Raw genomic sequence first — 16,656 nt, 5'->3', positions numbered from 1 at the left:
ACAAATAACGTCATTATGGTGTACAGGCATACTTAAAAACCTGTGTAACAGAATAAAGCTGTAATTTTTAAGGCCTTGAATTAATAAAGTATGTAATGAAACAAGATTAAGACGCTAGCATATCTAAAGGGAAATTTTTAAAGTTAAATTTCCTTACATTATAGAAAAGATTAACCTCCTTATTGCCAAGGGCTTTGAAATTAATAATATGAGAAGCAGCATACAAAAACATTAAATTTATAAAAAGGTCTGAAATAAACGTTCTGGAGGAGTACTCTTATTCTACTTCTCCTACCTAAGAATCTAAAATATTAGAAATTACACTAAACTGCTAGGATTACAGGTGTGAGCCACCACGCCTGGCCCCCATATACCTATTTTATCTGCATTTTATTATGAGTTGGTGTTGAATTTTTGTCAAATACTTTTTTTCTGAAATTAATTGACATGATTTTTTTTATTTTAGCCTTTTAGTACAGTAGACTACATTGATTAATTTTCAAATACAAAATCAGCTATGTATCCTTGTAGTAAACCCCACTTTGTCATGTTGTGTAATTCTCATATATTGATTAATTCTATTTGCTAATCTTTTGTTAAGGATTTTGCATCTTTACTTACAATGGGTATTGGTTGGCAGTTTTCTCCTTTTTTGTGTGTGCTTCCTTTGGTTTTGGCATCAGAGTGAATACTGACTTCTTAAAATGATTCAGCAATGTTCTCTTCTATTTTCTGAAAGAGTTTGGGTAGAATTGGTGTTAATTATTATTATTATTTTTTGTTGTTGTTGTTGAGACAGTCTCACTCTGCCACCCAGGCTGGAGTGTAGTGGCACAATCTCGGCTCACTGCAACCTCTGCCTCTTGAATTAAAGCGATTCTCCTGCCTCAGCTTCTTCCAAGTGCCTGGGATTACAGGCACCCACCCATGCCCAGCTAATTTTTGTATTTTTAGTAGAGATGGGGTTTCACCATATTGGTCAGGCTGGTCTTGAACTCCTGACCTCAGGTGATCCAACTGCCTCGGCCTCCCAAAGTGCTGGGATTACAGGAGTGAGCCACCGCGCGTGTCCGATTTAAACATCTTCAAGGAAACACATCAAAATGTAACCAGAAGTTGTTTCTGGGTAATGGGACCACGGGGATTTCTATTTCTTCTTTGGCATATTTGTATTTTCCACTTTTTTCTATAATGAACATCTGTTGTTAAAACAGGTAAGATATTGAGTTTTAGCAAGATAAAATATGCAAATAGAAAAGAAATAAAAGAAATATACCCAATGTCAACAGTGGCTGCCACTAGATGATGGCATCATATGAGATTTTCATTTTCAACATTTTTTTTTTTTTTTGAGACAGAGTCTCATTCTGTCACCCAGGCTTTAGGATTGCAATGGCACAATCTCAGCCCACTGCAACCTCCGCCTCTTGGGTTCAAGTGATTCTCCTGCCTCAGCCTCCCAAGTAGCTTGGACTACAGGTTTGCACCACCCTGCCAGGCTAAGTTTTGTATTTTTAGTAGAGACAGGGTTTCGCCATGTTGGCCAGGCTTGTCTGAAACTCCTGGTCTCAAGTGATCTGCCTGCCTTGGCCACCAAAGTGCTAGCACCTTGCCCGGCAAATTTTCATGTTTAGCTTCGATATTTTCTGAATTTTCCACAAAAAGCATATATTAGAATTATATTGGTAAAATCACATATTATATCACCCCATTTTAGATGAATGGGAAGAGGAAGATAAGTGGTTACATAGTCAGAAGAAGGGTCACTTCAGTAAACTAAAACTAAGAACTTCTGCGTTATCATCAGCTGCTATAGAGTCCTTCTTTCAAAGATGTCTAATTGTCAGCTGAGCGCAGTGGCTCGCACCTGTAATTCCAGCACTTTGGGAGGCTGTGGTGGGCGGATTGCTTGAGGCTGAGAGTTTGAGACCAACCTGGTTCACATGGCGAAAACTCATCTCTACTAAAAAATACAAAAATTAGCCAGGCGTGGTGGAGCACACCTGTAGTCTCAGCTGCTGGGGAGACTGAGGCATAAGAATCGCTTGTACCTGGGAGCCACGATTGTGCCACTACACTCCAGCCTGGGTGACAGAGTGAGACCCTGCCTAAAAAAAAAGAAAGAAAAGAAAAGAAAAGAAAACTCAGGGGACCCTAACAGCTAGCTGCCTTAACATAGCTGATAAGCTATCAAGTTCAGGTCAATTAAATTTGTTCCATGTGGTTCTGCAGGAAGTAGCCACAACCAGTGTGGTGGGGCTGCAATTGGAATTACACTGAGACAGACCTTGAGATAGGAGGAAGGATTTTTGAGTAGTTTGAAATGGCAGAAGATACATTGGTCTTGAACCTGCTCTTCAAAGTGTGGTGCAGAATTGCAGCCTGGCTTCAGAGGAAGCGTATTAGACAAGTACTGGGTCTCAGCCCACAGCTCAGACCTACTGAATCAGTGCCTGCAGTTTAAAAAGATGCCCAGGGCCAGGCGTAGTGGCTCATGCCTGTAACCCCAGCACTTTGGGAGGCTGAGGCCGGCAGATCACTTGAGGTCAGTAGTTTGAGACCAGCCTGGCCAACATGGTGAAACCCTGTCTCTACTAAAAATACAAAAATTAGCCAGACATGGTGGCAGGCATGTGTAATCCCAGCTACTAGGGAGGCTGAGGCAAGAGAATCACTTGAACCCAGAAAGGCAGAGGTTGCAGTGAGCTGAGATCGTGTCATTGCACTCCAGCCTGGTTGACAAAAGCGAGACTCTGTCTAAATAAATAAATAATATTTCAGATAATTTTTTGTGCCTATTCTGCTTATGTAAATAAAAAAAATTTTGAGACCTGATCTCACTGTGTCACCCAGGCTGACATACCATACTGAATTCTCATATTACTTCCAGTAAAATCTTTGTTGATTCTCTTAGGCTTCTTTGGCTGTCTAACATTTATCATTTCATATGCAAATAATGATAGTTTTGTCTCTTCCTTTTCAATACTTATACTCTTTCCTTCCTTTCCTCTTTCCTTTCCTTTCCTTTTTTTTTTCCTTTCCTTTATTTGTTTTTCTTTCTTAGGGCCTTGTTGTCACCCAGGCTGGAGAGCAATGGTGTGATCTAGCTCACTGTAACCTCAAACTCCTGGGTTTAAGGGATCCTCCTGCCTCAGCTTCCTGAGTGGCTGGGACTACAGGCAAGCAGATAATTTAAAAAATTTTTTTGTAGAGATAAGGTCTCGCTATGCTATCCAGGCTGGTTTTTGTGCCGCTTTAGAGCAAGGACTCAGGTTTCCTTTTCTTCCTACTTTTAAGAGTTTTTTTTTTCTTTTTTAATTGGGAATTGTCTGTTGAATGTTAGCTAAAACAGTCAATAAAAGGTATTAAGTGCCAGCTGCATGAAAGACCCTAAGTTAGACACAGTCAGCCCTCTTCATGAGCAGGTCCACGTCTTCAGATTCAACTGAATGAGGCTGAATATTTGAAAAAAGAAACAATAAAAATACAAATAGAAAGTACAGTATAACAACTGTCACCATTGTACAATACCTATACATTTTATTAGTGATGACTTAAAGTACATGGGGCCAGGCACTTGTACTCACACTTGCAATCCCAACACTTTGGGAGGTCAACCTGGGCAGCATAGTGAGACCTTGTCTTTATTAAAAATAAAAATAAATTATCCAGGTATGGTGGTATGCAGCTGTAGTCCCAGCTACTCAAGAGGCTGAGGTGGGAGGATCACTGGAGCCCAGGAGGTTGAGGCTGCAGTGAGCTATGATTGTGACACTGCACTCCTGCCTGAGCGACAGAGGGTGATCCTATCTCTAAGTAAGTAAATAAAGTATATGGGGGGATGTGTGTTGGTTATATGCAAATACTACACCATCATAAGTAAGGGATTGAGCATCCACAGATTCTGGTATGGTGTCGGGGCAGTATCCTAGAACCAGTCCCCCGCAAGATAGCAAGGATGACTGAACTGTGGAAGAGTCAAAGCTCTGTTAAACAGCATACAAGTCCTGTCTTCAAGAAAGTTATCTCATCAGGTAGATGAGACTTATAATGAATAAAAGGATTGAATACAGATTTGGAGATAGTGGTTGTTGTGATGGATAATCTTAATTGTGTTTTCTTCCAAAACAGATTCATTCTCATAGAAGGGCATCAGAGGAAGATAAAGAAGGACCCTTGGCCGGGCGCCATGGCTCACGCCTGTAATCCCAGCATTTAGGAGGCCTAGGCAGGTGGATCACAAGGTCAGGAGTTCGAGACCAGCCTGACCAACATAGTGAAACCCCGTCTCTACTAAAAATACAAAAATTAGCCAGGCGTGGTGGTGGGCGCCTATAGTGCCAGCTACTCGGGAGGCTGAGCATTGCGCCACTGCACTCCAGCCTGGGCGACAGAACGAGACTCCATCCCCTACACCCACCCACCCCCAAAAAAAGAAGGATCCTCAGTGTCAGACATCTGGGCCCAAGCTAAGCCATCATAACCCCTGTGACCCGCACATATATATGCTCCACTCCAACTAATCAATCGACTTTGTGACATTCTTCCCCCGGACAATGAGTCTCATGATCTCCCGACCCTGCACCTTGTGACCCCTCCCCTGCCCACAAGAGATAATCACCTTTAACTGTAATTTTCCACTGCCTACCCAAATCCTATAAAACTGCCCCATCCCATCTCCCTTTGCTGACTTTCTTTGTGGACTCAACCCACTTGCACCCAAGTGAAATAAACAGCCTTGTTGCTCACACAAAGCCTGTTGGTGGACTCTCTTCACATGAACACACATAACAGTTAGGAGTTCGAGACCAGCCTGACCAACGTGGTGAAACCCCATCTGTACTAAAAATACAAAATGAACCAGGCATGGTAGCACAGGCCTGTAATCCCAGCTACTTGGGAGTCTGAGGCAGAAGAATTGCTTAAACCCAGGAGGCAGAGGTTGCAGTGAGCCAAGATCACGCCATTGCACTCCAGCCTGGGCAACAAGAGTGAAACTCCATCTCAAACAAAACAGAACAAACAAAAACCATGAAGCTGCACAACAAGGAGTCTTCCAATGAGGATGAGATCTTCAACAGGGACGCTGGGTAAACGACAGGGCCCTCATGGTTCCCATCTAAAATGAGGAGGGGGTGAGAAGCTTAACTGCTCCTTTCAGGAATCAAAACCTTGGCATTGTTATTCTTATCCCAGGGACAGCGAAACCCCAACAGGGAAGACCCCAACAGGAGAATCAGCTGCTGAGGGGGAGGAGAGTAACCCCAGCCCACCTCAGGGCTCCTGCAAAATTACATATTTCTCTTTTTTTCTTTCATAATTGAGATTTTATTGGTTGAGGATCAGTGTCATGCGCGTCCGTGTGAAGAGACCACCAAACAGGCTTTGTGTGAGCAACAAGCCTGTTTATTTCACCTGGGTGCAGGCGGGCTGAGTCCTAAAAGAGAGTCAGCAACGGGTGGTGGGATTATCATTAGTTCTTATAGGTTTTGGGATAGGCGGTGGAGTTAGCAGCAATGTTTTGTGGGCAGGGGGTGGATCTCACAAAGTACATTCTCAAGGGTGGGAAGAATTACAAAGAAACTTCTTAAGGGTGGGGAAGATGACAAAGCACATTGATCAGTTAGGGTGGGGCAGAAATAAATCGCAATGGTGGAATGTCATCAGTTAAGGCTATTTTCACTTCTTTTGTGGATCTTCAGTTGCTTCAGGCCACCTGGATGTTTACGTGCAGGTCACTGGGGATATGATGGCTTAGCCTGGGCTGGGAGGACTGACAGTACAGACATTTCAATTTGTACACAATTCTTATTATACGTAACGAAAATCTAAAAAGCCAGGTATTGTAATTCTTTTTTAAAGTTCTTCCAGTGACTTTCCAGCTTAAAAATTGGAAGCAAATTTTCCTTAAGAGGCTATCAAGTACCAGTATCTTCACATGTTGATAAGCTGTTATATACGGCCCACAGTTCACAACTGAATAGCATGTACACTACATATTCCAATTTTTAACCTTTCACATCACAGTAACAAAGTTATTAGGAAAACAGGACTACCACAGCCAAATATGTTACAGACTGCACACAATTCCGACAGGGAGAGTCATGATCAAGGAGTGGTTTTCTTTAGGAAACAATTCTACTAAAAAACAAGATGGGAATAGAAGTAATTTAAAATGTTCAAGACATTAAATGCAGGACTGACTCCATATTGCCGGTTAATATGCTTTGTATTCTAGGATATAAAAACTAACCCCCCATCTATGGAATGTTAAGCTGACACCTGAGACAGTCAAAGTCTCTCAGAATTCAATATCCTACACTATTTTCTGGTTGTACCAAAAAATAAATAACCAACAAATGATTTCACCTTTTAAAAAAAAAGCATTTACACTTAAGAAATGGGATGAGGTGGGATTCCCTCCTTCTCAAAAATGTTTCTAGAGCTACTAAAAAAAACCTGCATTTACAAAATAGTTGATAAAAATATTCCTCTGGATTGTACAAGAAAGGAGACAGGGACCACTGATAAGACATGGTATATGGTATTAATCAGACTTGGCTTCTTTCTCTCCTGCTTCATCAGAGGCTGGACTCTCCTCAGTTTTCATTTCCCCATTCATTTTCTGCAGGTAAATCTTTTTTCTTTTTTTTTTTTCTTTCTTTCTTTTTCTTTTTTTTGAGATGGAGTCTCACTCTGTGGCCCAGGCTGGAGTGCAGTGGCGCGATCTCGGCTCACTGCAACCTCCACCTCCCGGGTTCACGCCATTCTCCTGCCTCAGCCTCCAGAGTAGCTGGGACTACAGACGCCCACCTCCACACTCGGCTAATTTTATGTAATTTTAGTAGAGATGGGGTTTCACCGTGTTAGCCAGGATGGTCTCAATCTCCTGACCTGGTGATCTGCCTGCCTCGGCCTCCCAAAGTGCTGGGATTACAGGCGTGAGCCACCGTGCCCAGCCACTGCAGATAAATCTTCTTTAGTTTCTTGGTTAGCCACTTTGGCCTGTTTTCCGTTTGCTCCCCTTTTCCCTTTTGTTTGCACTTTTTTCTCTGAAGATTTACCCTTAGCTGCTGGCTTTTTCGGCTTCGCTTCCAGTTTTGCAGGAGGTTTAGCTGACAACCGCGCCTGTCTCCTCCTGGGCTCTTCCTTGGCGGCCCGTTCAGCGAAGCTGACCTTCCTCTTGGGCATCTTGGCGGCGAGGAAGGCGCGTGCCAGGTGCCTTCGGGCCGCGGTGTGCCGAGAGCCTTCGAGAAGCTGGGCTGCCTGACCACTGCCACTCCTTCGGCAGCCAAAGCTGCTTTTATTTTTCTTTTATCAAAGAATATATATAACTAATTATAGACATGCAGTAAGACATTAAATGTGTAGTTAAATATTTATGCATAAATAGCAAAGGCCATCAGAAAGAAAAGCAGGACTGAAGCCAGCGGCCCACACATCCACAGAGGCAGCGGGCAGAGGAAGCACAGGGCCTTGGTTCCCTCCCTTGTTTCCCAGTCTAATTAGTCACCCAGGCCTGAAAACATATCCTCAGGGGTGGAGATTTTACAATTAAATACCGTTGTTTTCCGTGCCCTCTCCCTTGGTTCATCAAGCACCAGTCATAAAATACCACATACTTGACCTCCTGCCCACAGGCGACCTCCCACCTCCTGGCCCCTCTCATGGGATCACTGGGCCTGCCTGCACTGTGGGGCCAAGCCCCGTCTTTTTCCCAAGCCCTCAAGCCCACGCATGAATGTTCATCCAGACTTGGTGGGAGCTTTTCACCCTTACAAGATGGTGGAAAAGTCACATTGGTTTTTTCATAATTTGTTTTTATTTTTAAAAATACCAACCTTAAGCTGGGTGCGGTGACTCACGCCTGTAATCCCAGCTCTCAGGGAGGCAGGGGCAGGAGGATAGCTTGAGCCCAGGAGTTCAAGACCTGCCTGGGCAATATATCGAGACCCCGCTCTCCACAAAAAGGAAAAAAAAAAAGACAAAAAAAAAAAAAAATTCCCAACCCTTGGATAGCAGGGAGGTGCTGGAGGGGTAGGGTCAAAAGAGTGTGTGAGAGCAGTAATTTCCCAAGACTGCCCTCCGCCGGACTGTATTTCAGAAAACATACTCGGGGGACTACCTCTCCATTCACGTACTGCCCTAGCCTCTCCCCATCCCCCACGGATGCACATCCATAGCTGCACAGTTCCACAACGGCAGTAGAATGTTGCAGAAGGCGCAAGGATTCCTCCACTCCATCTTCAAGGAAAAAGTCACTAATAAATCACATTTGGTAGGTCAGTGAACATTAAATACATTATTGAGCAAAAGAAAATCAGAATGAACAAGAATTGGTAATCTACCTAACTGAACACAAATGAACTCAGGCAGTTGGTAATAGGAGGTAAAGAACGGCGCTAACTGCAGAACAGTTGCCCCCCACCTTCCCAGGAGCAGTGTGACTGGGAACCAGCTCCGTCACACTGGGCTGTTCATGCTGGTGTGCATGCATGCTGGTGGGATTTCTAAGCAAAGTGAGCCATCCATCGGTTCTGATGAGTTTGCTGATGCTGGACAAAAGACACCTGTTGTCTAGCTGCCTGCCCCAGTTATCTCCCAAAGTTCTTTACTGAGAATGAAAAGCATCTTTCTCTGTGTGGTGACTTCAGTGGGCCAGCAAATATTTGAGTTTAAAGCACAAGACTAAATAGTTATAGGCAGAGTAGCAGCTAACATTTACAATTTGCCTTCTTGATGCCAAACCCTGGGTTAGGCCTTTTACAGTCTTATATCATTTTGCCCAGCAATCCATGGAAGCATAGTTTTTAAAATCATCATCTGACTTAGGTGACCTGCCCAAGTGTCCAAGACCACACATCCAAATGACAAGTTAGGGTTTTAAGCCAGGACTGTTAGACTTCAAAGCCTCTTAACCATTCCACTGCCCTGCTGTAGGGCACAGGGAGATAGAGGGGGATAAGCCATGGTTGCCATCAAAGAGTCAATAACGATAACATACGGATGGTGAGGATGATGGCAGCTGCTGTTTATTGGGCACCAGCTGTGGTCAGGTACAGTGCTACGCACTTTAGTTCCACTGTTAAGTCACCAGGACAAAAACTCCCCACACCAGCTCTGTAATAGGGGTGAGTGTTGGACATAAGCAGGGAGCTGACAAGAAGCCAAGATCAGGCTGGGTATGGTGGCTTATACCTGTAACCCCAGCACTTTGGGAGGCTGAGGTGGGTGGACCCAGGAGTTCAAGACCAGCCTGGCCAAGGTGGCAAAACCCTGTCTCTACTAAAAAATACAAAAATTAGCTGGGGGTGGTGGTGCGTACCTGTAATCCCAGTTACTCAGGAGGCTGAGGCAGGGAGAATTGCTCGAACCCGGGAGGCAGAGGTTGCAGTGAGCCAAGATGGGGCCACTGCACACCAGCCTGGGCAACAGAGCGAGATTCCATCTCAAAAAAAAAAAGAAGCCAAAACTAGAGATCCTTGCACTGCTGGGCTCCCAAAGTCTGGATTCTGAGCACCTCCAGGTTCCTATTTTGGCATATTTACATAATTTCACATTTTAATGCCTAGATAATTATTTTATATAACAAAACATTTTTTACGTATCTCAAATGTGTACCTTTTTCCTTTGAGATAGGTCTTGATCTGTCACCCAAGCTGGAGTGCAGTGGTGCATTCATAGCTCACTGCAGCCTCAAGTTCTAGGGCTCAAAAGATCCTCCTGCCTAAGCCTCCAGAGTAGCCGGGGGTCTACAGGTGTGTACCACCATGCCTGGCTACAATTATTATTCCCAAATGCTATCCCACCATATTTCTAAAAACTCCCAAAGTAAGATTCTACTTTGCCCAGTTTGTCCTCAATTGAGCAGTTTTGTCTAAGCCCAGAATTTCTGCTGGGCCAACCTGTGGATAAACTGTCTCTCCCAGGCCGGTGCCCATCCCTTTCTGTAGCCTGGGAGGGGGAGGGGCACCCAGGGTCACGTGGAACAAAACAAGACTGCCTAGGGCTACCTCTGTCTCCATCTCACTGACGGCAAACCACAGCTCAGAAGGCCAGCTCTTAAGTGAGACCTGAGTGCCAGGGAGAGGTGGACACAAGGCCAACAGCTAAATGAATGAAAATTCTGATTCCAATAAACCTGCCAGATAAATAAAGCATTTTTTAAAAGATGGTTAAATGAGGCGATATCTGATTAGGGCAAACTTGATGCAGACAAGAAATGCAGCGGTTCAGAGGAGGGAAGGTCAGGCCACCTGGGGAGAGTCCACAGTGATGGAACGTGCCAGGACGCTGTGCCTGGTGCTGGGAGAGAGTTGACTAGGACAGCATCCCTTCCCCAAAGGCCCCGTAGACCTGTGAGGGCCGACATCTGAATACATCCTGAGGAGACAGTGTGGGACGGGCATGGTGGCAGTGGAGCCAGCCCTGGTTCTTCTCTGGTTGGCTGGAAAGGAGAGATGTATGGGATACAGAAGAAGGGAAGTGGAAGAAAAGTTTTCTGAGCTGACAAGAGGAAGGAAAGGCCTTCTGACAGGACACTACAAAGGCAGAGAAGCCCTAAGCAGAGTGAACACCAGACTCCACAGGTTAAGGGCTCAGTCACACAGGACCGCCCCCACATCAGACCCCAGGTGCAAGGCCAAGCATCACCTATGCATCTGACCAGCTGGCTATAAACTGGAGGTCCCAACAGCTCCCTCCTCAGGTTTGAACATTTGCTAGAACAGCTCATGGAACCCAGGAAAACAGTTTTCTTACTATTGCTGATTTATTACAAAAGATATTTTAAAGGACACAAATGAACAGCCAGATGAAGAGATACACAGGGTGAGGTCTGGAAAGGTCCTTGTGGAGCTGGGGTGCACCACCCTCCCGGCACATGGATGCGTTCGCCAACCCGGAAGCTCTCCAAGGCCTGTCTTTTAAGGATTATTCTGGACGCTTTGTCACGCAGGTGTGATTGAGCTCTAGCTCCATTCCCTACCCCAGAGGCTGGGGAATGGGGCTGAAAGCACAAAGCTTCCACCCATAGTTAGGTCTTTCTGGTGACCAGACCCAAATAAATAGCCCAGCAAGAGTCACCTCATGAGAACAAGGGACGCTTCTATCACCCAGAAAATTCCATGGGATTTAGGAGCTCTGTGTCAGGAACCAGGTTCAAGGACCAAATGTTAGAATAAAAGATGTGCAACCATAAAAAACAGCGAGATCATGTCTTTCGCAGGAACACGGATGGAGCTAGAGGCCATTATCCTCAGCAAACTAAGACAGGAACAGAAAACCAAACACTGCATGTTCTCAGTTATAAGCAGGAGCTAAATGATGAGAACTCATAAACAAGAGACACTGGGCCCTACCTGAGGGTGGAGGGTGGGAGGAGGGAGAGGAGCAGAAAAAACTATTGGGGACTAGGCTTAGTACCTGGGTGATGAAATAATCTGTGCAACAAACCCCCGTAACACAAGTTTACCTATATAACGAATGCGCACATGTATCCCCTAACCTAAAATAAAAGTTTAAAAAGGAAAAAACACCTGGGAGAAAAGAAAAATGATAAATTAACAACAAAAAAGAAGACAACGCTCTTAGCACCCCCATCATTCAGGAATTTCCAAAGGGTTTAGGAGCTTTGTGTTAGGAACTGGGGGCAGAGACCATATATATATTTCTTCTTATGTTACACTACCCCAGATAGGAAAACAGAAATTACCCTAGCTATTTCAAACAAAAAGGGGTTGTATATAGGCAATTAGTGCTTATCACTGGAGGGGCTAGAGGTGGTGAAGGTTGGGGAGGAGGGGGTTGCACCCCTGGCTTTCAGGCTGCTTTACCACAGCTGATTTCCAGAGGGTGGAAGAAGTCAGGAAACTCGGGAAACTGCTGCTGAGGTCCTTGCAGCCCCATGGTCCCCAGGCTGGTGACTGGTGGGGGAGTATGGAGTCCAGCTGACCAGAGCCTGCACATCTGCTGCTGCGGGGGAGGAAAGGATGACTCTACCTCCTTTCCACATTCCAAATCCCACGTGACTCCATTTTATTGGCAGCACCCCGCTGGCAAGGAGCCTGGATGCAAGCCCTGGGCCTCCAGCAGCTGCACAGAAAGGGGTGAATGTCACGAGCAGCCACCACCGTTTACTTCCACATTCAGGCTACACTTATAAATTGGATGTGTCCTGGCACTCTACTCACTTTTGGTAGGTGTTTGGGATGTCCGAGGCTTTGCAAAATAAGAAGGCGGGGAGTCTACGGTGGAGTCACATGGTGGCACCTAGCTAAGTCAGAGGCTCCGAGAGGTGTCACTCACAGCAGCAGGTGACACAATCATGCCCTGAGTTACTGGAGAAACACCTGAGATTGACCTGGGAGCTTGTTCTAGAATGTTTTCACTGGAATGAAAGCTGAGCAGTCTTGCAGTAACATATAGTATTGGAGAAACATAGCCCTCATCGAAAAGGCTGCCAGAGAAAAGTGTCCACAGGAAATTCAGCTGCTCTTTTGTTTGTCTGTTTGTTTTTCTTTTTTTTTTCAGATGGAGTTTTAATTTTGTTAAGCAGTCTGAATGCAACGCATGATCTTGGCTCACTGTATCTCCTCTACCTCCTGGTTCAAGCAAGTTTCCCTGCCTCAGCCTCCCTAGTAGTTGAGTTACAGGCATGCACCACCATGCCAGGCTAATTTCTTTTATATTTTTAGTAGAGACGGGTTTCACCATGCGCTGGTCAGGCTGGTCTCAACTCCTAACCTCAGGTGATCCAATCTCGCCTCCCAAATGGCTGGGATTACAGGTGCGAAGCGTCGCGTCTATTTGTTTTTGTTTGTTTGTTTTGTTTTGTTTTGCTTGAGACAGTCTCTACCTGTCACCCAGGCTGAATGGTAGCATTGACCCTGATTGCAACCTCTGCCTTCTGTCTGCGATTCTCCTGCCTCAGCCTCCTGAATAGCTGGGATTTTTCTAAAAACAGATTCCACCCATGGCCGGTGCTAGTCTTGAACTCCCTGACATCAAGTGATCTGCTCACCTTGGCCTCCCCAAAGTGCTGGAGATTACAGGGTAATGAGTCACTGCGTCAGCCAGAAAATTCAGTTTCTGAAAAAATACATCTGTGGATTCTAGTCTTGAGCATCCTGATGCTGCTTTTAAATGACTGACCCCCATGCCTCTTTCTAACTCACACGCGATTCCCCTACATCAACTTCCCTAGTATACCTTTTATTTTTATTATTATTATTTTAGAGACGGGCCTCACTTTGTTGCTCAGGCTGGTTTTGAACTCCTAGCCTCAAGTGATCCTCCCACCTTGGCTCCTACTGAGATTACAGGCAGGAGTCCCTGGCGCCTGCAACTTATATTAAACCCTTTTTGTGTTCACTCTCTATGGCAGAGAGGCAGGGGAGGTGCCAGAGGTGTCTTCCCCCCATGCCTAACACCAAGCCCCGCCCTGAGGGATGACTCAGGAATAGTACTGAGAGCATTTTAGGCCATTCCTGCGTTATCCCCATGTGACTTGTTATGAAATATAGACTGACTTCCTGAAGATCAGCAAATAGTGCGAAGTATTTGGCTTGTAATCTGTAAAAAGACTCTGCCATTTGGAGCTGGGAGCTGTCCCCAGATCTGTCAGACACCAAATCCCATATCTACTGCCACCCAAAGGGAACTCCAGAAGAAAGGGGTTATATAGGGTCAAATACCAAGGCAGGTTAGTGAAATTTCTCTAGAGGCCATTTAAAGCTGGAGTCTCACCACCTGAATTGCCCTCAGAGGAAGACTGTCTAGGGCGCAAACCTAGTCAGGGGTCCACATGGACTTAAGGACAATTTTTTTTTTTTTTTTTTTTTTTTTTTTTTTTTGAGACAGTGTCATTCTGTTGTCCAGGCTCGAGTGCGGTGGTGTGAACCCGGCTCACTGCAAGTCTCAACCTCCTGGGCTCAGGTGATCTTCCCACCTCAGCCTCCTGAGTAGCGGGGACCACAGGCTCATGCCATCATACCCAATTAATTTTCTTTTTTTTTTTTTTTTTTTTTTTTTGAGAGCCCGAGGTCTTGCTCTGTCCACCCAGGCTGGAGTGCTGTGGCAGGATCTCAGCTCACTGCAAGCTCCGCTCCGGGTTCCCGCCATTCTCCTGCCTCAGCCTCCCTGGGACTACAGGCTGCCACCTAAGCCCAGCTAGTTTTTTGTATTTTTAGTAGAGGCGGGGTTTCACCGTGTTAGCCAGGATGGTCTCGATCTCCTGACCCTGCGTGATCCGCCCGTCTCGGCCTCCCAAAGAGATAACAGGATTACAGGCTTGAGCCACCGCGCCCGGCTAATTTTCTTTTAAATTTTTTGTATAGATAAGGTCACCCCGTGTTGCTCAGTCTAATCTTGAACTCCTGGACTCAAATGATCCTTCTGTCTCTGCTCCTTAAAGTCCTGGGACCACAGGTGTGAGCCAATGCACCTGGCCTTTTTTTTTTTTTTTTTTTTTTTTTTTTGAGGCCAGTCTTGCCCTGCTCGCCCAGGCTGGAGTGCAGAGTTGCCATCTCGGCTCACTGCAAGCTCCGCCTCCTGGGTTCATGCACCATTCTCCTGCCTCAGCCTCCCAGAGTAGCTGGGACTACAGAGACCCACCACCACGCCCAGCTAGTTTTTGTATTTTTGTTTTTTTTTTTTTTTTTTTTTTTTTGAGGCGGGTCTTGCTCTGCTCGCCCAGGCTGGGGGTGCAGTGGCGGGATCTCAACTCACTGCAAGCTCCACCTCCGGGTTTCACGCCATTCTCCCTGCCTCAGCCTCACAGTAGCTGGGACTACGAAGCCCGCCACCTGCGCCCGGCTAGTTTTTTGTATTTTTAGTAGAGATGGGGTTTCACGTGTTAGCCAGGATGGTCTTGATCTCCTGACCTGCGTGATCGCCGCCTCGGCCTCCCAAAGTGCTGGGATTACAAGCATGAGCCACCGAGCCTGGCCACCTGGCCTCTTAAGAATAATTTTGAAAACAATGAGGTTCACCGTCACAGCCCCTGCTGCTCTACTAGGTCCTTTGGCCCCTCTCTCAGGGCAAAAGCAAGCTCAGCCCCAGATGTTCTGCGTAATGGCCACCTTTCCCAGGAAACTTTGCTCTATGAAGGAGAACCACTTAGAGATATGAGCAACCTTAAAGAATGCCACCAGCACCACTGAATGCCTGGCATGGGCCACGTGGGTGGAGAGTATATTTTAGGGCAGTCATTCATGGTAAATTATTTCCGCCAGCCACCAAAAGTGACTACTCAATATCCAACTATGTCAGGCCCAGGCTGATAAAAGTAGAGGCATGAGGAACCTAGGGTTGTTTTGATGTGCCTTGGTCATGGTATATGTGGAAGATTTTAGAGCTTGTTATAAAAAGGGATGACCCATGGCTCTCCAGGCTGGGTCTGGGATTGCCTTTGTGGATTACAAGAGGATATTATGCAGCAGTTTTTAAAAATGAGGCAGACTGGGACAATCTATCTCCAAGATACATAGCACTGTTAAGGGAGCAAAGCAAGATGTAGTAGGGCATGTATAGTATGCACTGTGTGCTGTGTGCTATCTGCACAGAACTGTGAGGTCTGATACAGTAGCCACTAGCCACATATGGCTATTAACATAGACATTTAGGTTGGGCCTGGTGGCTCACGCCTGTAATCCCAGCACTTTGGGAGGCCAAGTGGGAGGATAGCTTGAGGCCAATAGTTCGAGACCAGCCTGGGCAACATAGTGAACCCCCTTTCTACGTAAAAATTTATTTATTTATTTATTTATTATTATTATTATTTTTGAGACAGGTCTCACCTGTCACCCAGGCCGGGAGGCAGCTCAGTCTCAGCTTATTACAACCTGCCTCCTCCTGGGTTCAAGTGATTTTCATGCCTCATGCCTCTGCTAGCTGGGCTCACAGCACCCACCATAGCCAGCTAATTTTTGTATTTTTGGTAGAGACAGGGTTTCTGCTTCACGCTATTGTGTAGGCTGTTCGAACTCCTGACCTCAGGTGACGTCTCACCAGCCTCCCAAAGTGCTGAGATTACAGGCATGAGCCACTGCACCCGCCAAAAATTTAAAACTGTAAAAATTAGCCAAACATGGTGTCGTGCATCTGTAGTCCCAGCAACTTAGGAGGCTGAGGTGGAGGGATTTCTTTGAGCCCAGGAGGTCAAGGTTGCAGTGAGCTATGACTGCACCACTGCACTCCAGCCTGGACAACAGAGTGAGGCCCTGTCTCAAAAAATAAATAAAATAGGAATTTGAGGCCAAGGTTCTGGCTACTTGGCTGCAGACCAGTCTGGTAAACAGAGACCTGTGTCTTCTGTTGAAAAAGAAATTTTGTTTTAAAGTCAGCTCCTAAGACACACACTGGCCACATACACAGGTTCAACTGCCCCTGTGTGGCTAATGGCTACCAAACTGGGCAGCACGGCCACCATTTTCATCACCAAAGTTCTGTTAGACAACCTCTGGAAGCACACACAAGAAACTGGTAATGGTGATTGCCTCTCGGGAGGGAAAACTGGGAGGGTGCAGGGCTGTATGCCCTTTGTACCTCTTGACTTCATATCATGTATTTCATTAGGTGTTTACAAATTATTTTAAAAACAAACCAAATTAGGAATCCCTATATGGAAGTAATACGTAACTGAACGAAGTACAGTAA

The 16,656-nt window shown here is 45.7% G+C and overlaps 1 long non-coding RNA gene across 4 annotated transcripts in view; it reads right to left on the bottom strand.

Annotated features, from left to right (window-relative positions):
- LOC103878886 overlaps window positions 1-16,656 on the bottom strand; it is a 46,063-nt gene that overhangs the window by 18,999 nt on the left and 10,408 nt on the right. For all 4 annotated transcript variants that reach the window (XR_004179466.1, XR_004179464.1, XR_004179467.1 and 1 more), the window contains exon 3: window positions 622-732. This is a non-coding gene — a long non-coding RNA (uncharacterized LOC103878886). The remainder of the gene's footprint in view (window positions 1-621; window positions 733-16,656) is intronic.

The sequence above is a fragment of the Papio anubis genome, chromosome 17 (assembly GCF_008728515.1).
Source record: "Papio anubis isolate 15944 chromosome 17, Panubis1.0, whole genome shotgun sequence".
Classification (NCBI taxonomy): Eukaryota; Metazoa; Chordata; class Mammalia; order Primates; family Cercopithecidae; genus Papio; species Papio anubis.
The sequence above is the reverse complement of the archived record's forward strand: the minus strand, read 5'-3'. Positions and strand labels throughout refer to the sequence as shown.